General features: G+C 43.1%; 1 long non-coding RNA gene across 1 annotated transcript; it reads left to right on the forward strand.

The window, feature by feature from the left end:
- Positions 1-792: 792 nt before the first annotated feature.
- Positions 793-6,778, forward strand: LOC132208747 (uncharacterized). Its single transcript, XR_009444880.1, has 2 exons — positions 793-1,170; positions 6,095-6,778. It is a non-coding gene; the product is annotated as an uncharacterized LOC132208747 (long non-coding RNA).
- Positions 6,779-8,656: the final 1,878 nt, after the last annotated feature.

The following is an 8,656-nucleotide window of genomic DNA, read 5'->3' on the forward strand; positions in this document are numbered from 1 at the left end:
CTGATCCCACGATGGGAAATATCACCTCAGCATTTATCCTGTAAACCCACTTAAGAATCCTATATTTTTAATTAGCTCGTCTCTCCATCTTCAATAATCTAAATAGTAGATTCCAGGCCTGTTTAGTCTTAGCTTAAATGATAGTCCCTCCAAACCACTGATCATGCTCGTCCATCTTCTCTGAAATGCCTCCAGTGAAGTGATGTACTTGCTCGAATAAGTGGAACAAAAAAGCTGCTCGCATTCCTCCAGATGTTGTCTTGCCAGCAATTTTTACATTTGTCCTAAGACTTGTATTCCAAACTCTTATACTACAAACACCTTGACATAAGGGATAACATCCCATTACCCTCCCCGGATTACCTGTTGCAACTATGTGCTCGCTTTGTGTTTCCTGCACAATTATTCCTGAGTCCCGTTGTGTTACAGTTTTCCACAGATTTTACCTTTTAAATAACACTGTATTCTTTGGTTGTCTCCTCAAATGAACAACTTCACATTTTCCCACATTTGTACTCCATTTGCCAACTTGTCGCCCATTATCAATATCTCTCCATAAACTGCAACCCTCGTGGAACCTGACTGTTATCCCCTTTTTTTATGAGATCCTCCCTCATTCCTTTTTGTTGGGAGCACTGGGCAACATGGCGCATATGTAATTGCTATCTTTTTAAGGGGCATTCTTTCGAATGACCAGAAGCTTACTGTCCATTGCTCAGAATCGAGACAACTTGTCCATCAAGCTGCACCAGCTTTTCCGGCCCCAATATCTCATTGTGGCAATGCAGCAGCACAGAAGGAAAGAAAAGGAAGCGAATCCTGCTGCCTGCATCTCAATAACTCTCGGGCATTCTTTGCCATGTGTCAAAGACCTGCTGATCTGTTTAGTGACATGAAGCCCCAAGGTGGACACTCCTAGAAACCCAAATAGATTTCCCCCTGAATCAACTGCTGAACCCCACAAGGGATAATGTGTAGCAGGAACAATGCACAGTTATCCTCGGCCAGGAGGAGGGGATGTTGTGAATTTCTAACCGGACTGACTGATGGATTTTATGAATTTGCGTTGCAGTATATTACAAGTGGACTTTCAGGTGGGAATCTCAATAATTGTAACACCAAACTCTGACAGAATTACTCAATTCATCAGGACCTGGATATTCGCATTATGTGAGTATTGTGTTCCTGCTCATTTCCCATTTGCCACGTAAAATTTCTCTTTTAAATCACCCCATTCTCTCAATAGATCATCCCTTAAACTTTCAATATATGTCCTGTAATCATTTGTCTGGTCAGTTGATGAGTGGGTGTACGTTTTATCATCGTAATGTAAATCTCTTGTAAACATCTGTCAAAGGTTCCCTCAAAATACTTTGTTACAAGGAGAATAATCTCAGTTTCCCCAAACACCTGATCCCCCAATGACTGACTGTTTGTTTGCTGTCGATAAGGCACTCATCCGGCTTGTGTTGAAACATTTTCCACTTCCCTGCATCAGTGCAGCCCTGATAATGTGAACGAAAGTGAACATCCTCCAGATGAAGCACTGTGTCAGAGTGGTGTGCAATCCACCACATTCAACGTTCCCCTCTACACCACCGAGGCAAAGTGGCATCATTGTGCCAAAGGTAAAGTCACTGCAGTCCTACCTGACCATCGGGCTGGTTTAACCTGAAGATTACCACACCCCAGGTAAGGGGAGAAGTTGAGAAGGAGAGCTCATCTATTGGAGATGGATATTCTCAATATGTACCAGCAATGCCCAAGTCACATGAAAGAATAATGTTTTAAAAAAAAAGCCCTAACCATGCAACTAAAAACCCTCTCGCTACAAACCATTCTGTTAAATCTCCTCCGCCCCCTATCAGGGACCCTCCCGTCCTTCACAGTGTGTGGGGGATCTTTGGTTTGCACAGACTCAGCTCGTCTCTGCTCCTGTCTGTGATGTCATCATGCTGTGACAATGGCACTGAACCTCACTGTCTGTGAGGGTGGTAGGCACCGAGATCCTCATAGCGTTTAAGGCATATTTAGATGCCCACTTGTGATGCCAACGCAGAGAAGTCTAAGGGCCAAGTGCTGGAAAATTAGATTAGAATAGTTAGGTTGTGGTTTTTAACTGGCACAGGCTGGATGGGCCACAAAGCCTTTTTCTGGACTGTAGACCTCCGAGGCAGTTCACGTAGAAAGATGCCCAGCAATATTTCAAGCCATTTCAGAAAATGAGATATTAGAATGAATGACTCATGATTGCTCAGTGTTTTCTGGAGAAAAGTGAGGTACAAAGATGAAGTGGTTTACCAGGAAATTCTGGAGCTTGAATCCCAGGAAATTGCAAGTGCCACCATCAAGTGGAGGAATAAAAATGGGGCATCATCATTAGGACTGTATTAGAGGAAGGGACATATTGAGATTTGTGAGGCTGGAGAATATTAGAGACAGGAAGGTTTCTGAGACTGGAGAAGATTTCAAAAGTCGGGAAAAGTGAGGTTGGAGGAGGTTACAGAAATGGTGAGGATTGTGAGGCTGGATTAGATGCCAAACAAAGGGAGGTTTGTGAGGGTGAAGACAATTACAGCGCTGAGGAAGTTTATATGGGCTGGAGGAATTTACAGAGACAGGAGGGTGTTGAACAAAGAACGAAGAAAATTACAGCACAGGAACAGGCCTTTCAGCCCTCTAAGCCTGTGCCAATCCAGATCCTCTATCCGAACCTGTCACCTATTTTCCAATGATCTGTATCCCTCTGCTCCCTGCCCATTCGTGTATCTGTCTAGAGACATCTTAAATGACGCGGTCGTGCCCACCTCTACCACCTTCGCTGGCAATGTGTTCCAGGCACACTCCACCTGCTGTGTAAAGAATTTACCACACATATCCCCCTTAAACTTTCCCCTCTCACCTTGAAACTGGAGGAGATTAGAGGTGAGGTTTGTGAGACTGGAGGAATCTACAGAGATGGTGAGAGTTTTGAGGCTAGAGAGGGATTCCAACGATAGGCAGGTCGTGAGGCTGGAGAGGGATTTCAGCAATGTGGAGGGTGGTGAGGCTCGAGGTGATGGCTGCAGTAGTGCAAGGAGTGAGGCATGAGGGTCATTCTCATGATAGGGAGGGTGGTGAGGTTTGCGATATGATTCCTGCAATAGAGAGGGTGGTGAGGCCTCAGGGCAGGTTATCGTCTTAAACAGCACAGTGGAGTACACAGCACATGGAGTGCAGCAGTTACAGGAAGTGGTTCAACAACACTTTCTCCAAATCAAATAAAAATGGGCAATCAATATTAGTCTGTGCAGCAAAGGCCACATCCCATAAGTAGACTAAAATTATGGGTTTCTGGTTGGAGAGAGCTGGAAGAAGCTGAGATAATTCTCCTTGGGGCTAATTAGCAATGATTTTGTTGAGTTGTAGATTTGTTTCCAGGATATTAGTTTGCAGAGAGAGAAAAATTATTAACAGCGTCAACGTTGGTAACCACAGAATACAACACTCAGATAATTGGCAAATAATGCAGGGTGAAAATGTGAAGATTACTTGACTCAGCAAGTTCCCAGGATCTGGAACAGTCTGAATGGCAGCTGGATGCAGATTTAGCAGTTCTGATCAAAAGAGAGTTGGGATTAACTTTTAAGGCATGATCAAGAGGGCGTTGGACAAATGGCAGGGGAATTGGGTCAGATTTGCAGCACCTCTGGAATGAGAGTGAAGCCTTTGACAGGGTTCCACATGGTAGACTGATGAGTAAAGTTAGATCATGTGATTCACAAAGAGCTTGTTAATTGGAAGCAAAATTGGCTGAGTTGTAGGAGAGACCGTGGTGCTGGAGGATTTTTCAGAGTGGAGTTCTGTGACCAGCTGTGTTCCACAGCAATCGGTACAGGGTCCACTTCTTTGTTTCTCGTTAACATAAATGATTTGGAAGAGAATTTAAGGGACAAAATTCATAAGTTTGCAGATGATGCTAGAAATGGTGTTTATAGTGGTTAGTGAAGGTTATCTAAGATGACAGCAAGATCTTGATCAATTGGCTCAATGGGTTGAGGAGTAGAGGATGAAGTTCAATTTGAATAAATGTGAGATATTGTATTTTGGTAAAATGAACAAGTGTAGGATGTACACAATTGATGGTTGCACCCAGGATAGTGTTGTGGAACAGAGAAATGCGGAGATTCAGGTACATACTACTTTTGAAGTTTATGGAGACAGGTAGACAGGGTGGTTAATAAGTTGTATTAAAATAGACTGCCAAAGCTAGGACTTTTCTCACCGGGGCATAGGAGGTTAAAGGGTGACCTTACAGAGGTTTTTAAAATCATGAGGGCACAGATTATGTTGCTATTAAGGGCTTTTTTCCCGAGGGTTGGGCGATTTCAAGACAAGGGGACACTGTAAGATGAGAGGAGAAAGACATCTTTTAAAAAAAGACAAGAGGCTGAGATAGTAAATAAATATTTCACATGACTATTGACTGCAGAGAAGGATATGGAAGCTAGAGAGCTTGGAGACATAAATAATGAGTCGTGAAAAGTGTCCATATTACAGAGGTCTAGGTGCTGTACGTCTTAAACTGCATAAAGGTGGATCGGTCCCTGGCACCTGACCACAAATAGAGAGGGTGGTGAGGCTTCAGGGCATTTCCCTTTTGATGTCCTGGAACATGTACTACCGCTGGGTCCCTTGCTGAGATATTTGCATCACTGATAGACACTGGTGAAGTGCCAGAAGGCCGGGTGGCTAATGTGGTGCCATTCTTTAAGGAAAAGCCGGAGGACCATCGACCGTTGAGCCTGATGTCAGTGTTGGGTAAATTGCTGGAGGGGATTCTGAGGGACTGGATTTGCATGTGTTTAGAGAAGCAAAGACTCATTAGGGATAGTCAACATGGCTTTGTGAGTGGGGGTTCCTGTCTCACTAACTTGACTGAGATTTTTGAAGAAGTGATGAAGAAGGCAAAGCAGTGGACATTGTCTACATGGACGTCGGCAAGGCATTCACCAAAGCTCCGCATGACAGACTGGTTGGCAAGATTAGATCAAATGGAATCCAGGGAGAGTTAGCTATTTGAAAAAAAAATTGGCATGAAAGTAGGAGGCAAGATCATGGTTGGGGTTGGGGGTGGGTGTCTATTTTTTCAGTCTGGAGGACTATGAACAGCAGTGTGCTGCAAGGATCGGTGCTAGGTCCACTGCTTTTTGTCATTGATACAAATCATGTGGAATGAATATTGGAGGAATGGTTAGTAAGTGTGCAGATGACGCAAATTGTTGGTGTAGTAAACAGCAAAGAAGTTTGCCTCCAAGTACAATGGGAACTTAATCAGATGGGTCGATGGGCCAAGGAGTGCCAGAAATCAGTTTAGTTTGGATAAATGCGAGATATTGCATTATGGTAATGAAAATTAGGGCAGGGCTTAAACAGTTAATGATGAGGCCCTGGGGACTGTTATGCAACAGAGACTCCTTGGGGTGCGGGTGCACAGTTCCTTGAAGGTGGATTGTAGGTACAGAAGGTAGTGAAGATGATATTTGCTGTGCTGGCATTTATTGGTCAGTGCATTGAGTGTAGGAGTTGGGAGGTCATGCTATAGGTTGAACAAGACATTGATTATGCTGCGTTTGGAATACTGTTCAGTTCTGGTCTCCCTGCTATCGGAATGATGCTGTTAAACTTGGCAGGGTGCAGAAAAGATTTACAAGGATGTTGCAAGAGTTGGAAATTTTGAGCTGCAGGGAGAGGCTGAATACGCTGGGGCTGTTTTCCCTGGAACATTGAAGGCTGAGAGGTGACCTTATAGAAGTTAATAAAATTATGGTGGGCATAGGGTGAGTAGCCAGTTTAAGCTGTGAGGGAAAGTTTTTTTCTAAAAGGGAAAGTGGGTGGTGCCTGTGTAGAATGACCTGCTAGAGGAACTGGTGGAAGCTGGGACAATTATGACATTTAAGAGGCATCTGGATGGGCATGTTTTGAGGAATATAGGTCAAATGCTTGCAAATGGGATTAGATTAATTCGGGATATCTGGTCAGCATGGACAACTGGGACCAAAGGGATTGTTTCGTGGTGTACAACTCTGAATAAGCATTTTTGTTTTCATTTCAGATTTCCACAATTTTACTTCTGCACTGTTCTTAGTCTTTCGATCCCTCTGAAAGACTGAGTTACAGATCTATACAAAACCTGTCCTTCCTCCCTGGCTCTCCCACCTCTCTTTCAGGAGTTTTGTGCAAACACTGACTGGATCCCTTACCTGGAGGATATTTATTTATGAATTTGTTCTAATGATAATCCAGCATATTCCCCAAGTATCACTCCACAAATGTCCAGAGGATTTCTCAGTTTCACAGTCTGTGTGTTCTTCTGGTTCCTCGCTCACTGCACTCGCTTTCTGTTTGAAAGCTTAGTCTACAGTTGGAGAATTCAAACAGGAACACATCCAGATCTGACAGTCACTTTGTTTATCACAACTCAACTACCTCAGGATTTTGAACACTGAAGGAAAAAGCAACTCTCACAGTGGGGAGAAATGCACATGATCTGTGAAGATTCATCTGAAATGTCCTTCCACCAGCTCAGTGACACTGGGGAGAGACCATTCACCTGCTCTAAATGTGGGAAAGCATTCACTTAGTCATCCAAACTGTTAACACACTAGTGAGTTCACAAAGAAGCACAGTTGAAGGATTTTGCTGTCACTCTCACTATCAAATGAACCATGGTTTTGGGCTGTTTGTACTGATGTTACTGATCCCTGCTCAATTAAAGGTACTGGTATTGTGGATAAAATGTTAATATCAATTGTGTATCTGTAAGGTGGAGCTTGGAAATAGTCACGTTGTCATGACACATCGACACATTCACACTGACAAAAGACTATCCACCCGCACGGTGTGTGAAAAGGGATTTCCTGGTTCATCAGGACTGGTTAACTTGCAGCAAATTTCTGAGTAACTGTTAAGTTGGTTTTTGATTCTGCTGTAAGCTATATCCAAACCATGTTTTTTGGGCTTGTTCCTGGAGACCATAGGATCCTTCCGGTGTGGAAGCAGACCACTTAGCCCATCAAGTCCACACTGAACTTATGAAGAGTGTCTTACCCATACCCTGCCTGCGTGGGTTTCCTCCAGGTGCTCCAGTTTCCTTCCACAGTCCAAAAAATATGCAAATTGTGTAGATTGACTGTGCTAAATTGCTCATAGTGTCACGTGTGCAAAATGCAAGGACAGAGTAGGGTGTGAGACTGGGTGGGATGTTCTTTGGAGGGTTTGTGTGGACTCAATGGACTGAATGGCCGTTTTCCACGCTGTAGGAATTCTATGCTGATCTCGATGGCCCTTTATTTGTTAGTTATGCCTGGTCAATATGTCTGTACACCTTTACAATTACAGATTCTATTGCTCTCCACAGACTTGTTTCAAATTTTAATAGATATTTGTTTATTGGAAACAATGCAATCTTTCCTTTTTGATTTCTATCCACAAAATGAAAGTTTTAAGTCGAAACAAAAGATTGGGATGTGTCCTGTACTATAATCCCTGATTGCATTTTCCCAATCAGCTATGAAACCTGGTGACCATTGTGACCGTCTGGGGGAAATGCAGTCTCCTCAGATCCTTACCGGTTGTCCATAGCAGTGATGGATCTCATGATGAATACATATACACTAGATATCACACAATGTCTTGGTTTATTTTCTATTTATTCTTCTGTCCATTACTCCGCAGAGACTGAGATAACGGTCTGGGGACCTAGGTTTGAAATCCACCATTCCAGATGGTAGAATTTGAGTTTAAACAAAAAAATCTGAAATAAGAATCTAATGATGACTGTAAATCCGTTTTCATTGTTGGAAAAACCTATGTCTTTTAGGGAAGGAAACTGCCACTCTTATCCAGGGATATCAAGATCCCATGAATGAATTTTTAAAAATTAATTTATAAAAAAACTCCTGCAAATACGTTTATCTCTGTCTTAATTTATTTGACAACCGACAGTTCAAACTGGTTGATGGTCACTTTCACTTTTGATAAAGTTGTGGCCTTTTCATGGTTGAAACAAAAAAAAATGCACGAATGGAACCACAGTTGTTCTCGTAGGAACAATGCATGCTTTGATGTGTTTGAAAAAAAAACCTCATCTCACTTATGAGCCAGATATCAAAGTTGACCAGATCCTGAAGCTGTGTACCATGGAAGTGAAATTCTTCACCGTCTTATCCACTTGTGTTGCTATTTCAGGGAGCTATGGACTTGAACGTCCCGAACACCTTGAGAATTTCATCAAACTGACCCCCCATGGCAGGAATAGACAGGGCCAGCTTGGATTGATGATCATAATTCAGGCTCAACAAATCTACTGGAGCATTTTGAGAATGTAATTAGTGGTGAGTGTGGCCACCTCTCTGTACTGTAGTGATACAGATCCCCTGATCCTGTTTGCCCCAAATGGCTGATATTGAATGATTCCTTGGACATGCTGTGTCAGGATCTCCTGACTGAATCTTGTCTCACTTGCCCTGACTGAGAACTGTTTCCCTGAGACTTTGCGACGTGACCATTTGGTCGAAACATGAGTTTGTTGACACAGCTGCTGACCAGCCCTTGACTGACTGCTGGTAATAACAATGCTAAGCTGCCTGGTTTATGCCTGTGATAAACACCAGGC

Source organism: Stegostoma tigrinum, unplaced genomic scaffold, assembly GCF_030684315.1.
Source record: "Stegostoma tigrinum isolate sSteTig4 unplaced genomic scaffold, sSteTig4.hap1 scaffold_53, whole genome shotgun sequence".
NCBI classification, from domain to species: Eukaryota; Metazoa; Chordata; class Chondrichthyes; order Orectolobiformes; family Stegostomatidae; genus Stegostoma; species Stegostoma tigrinum.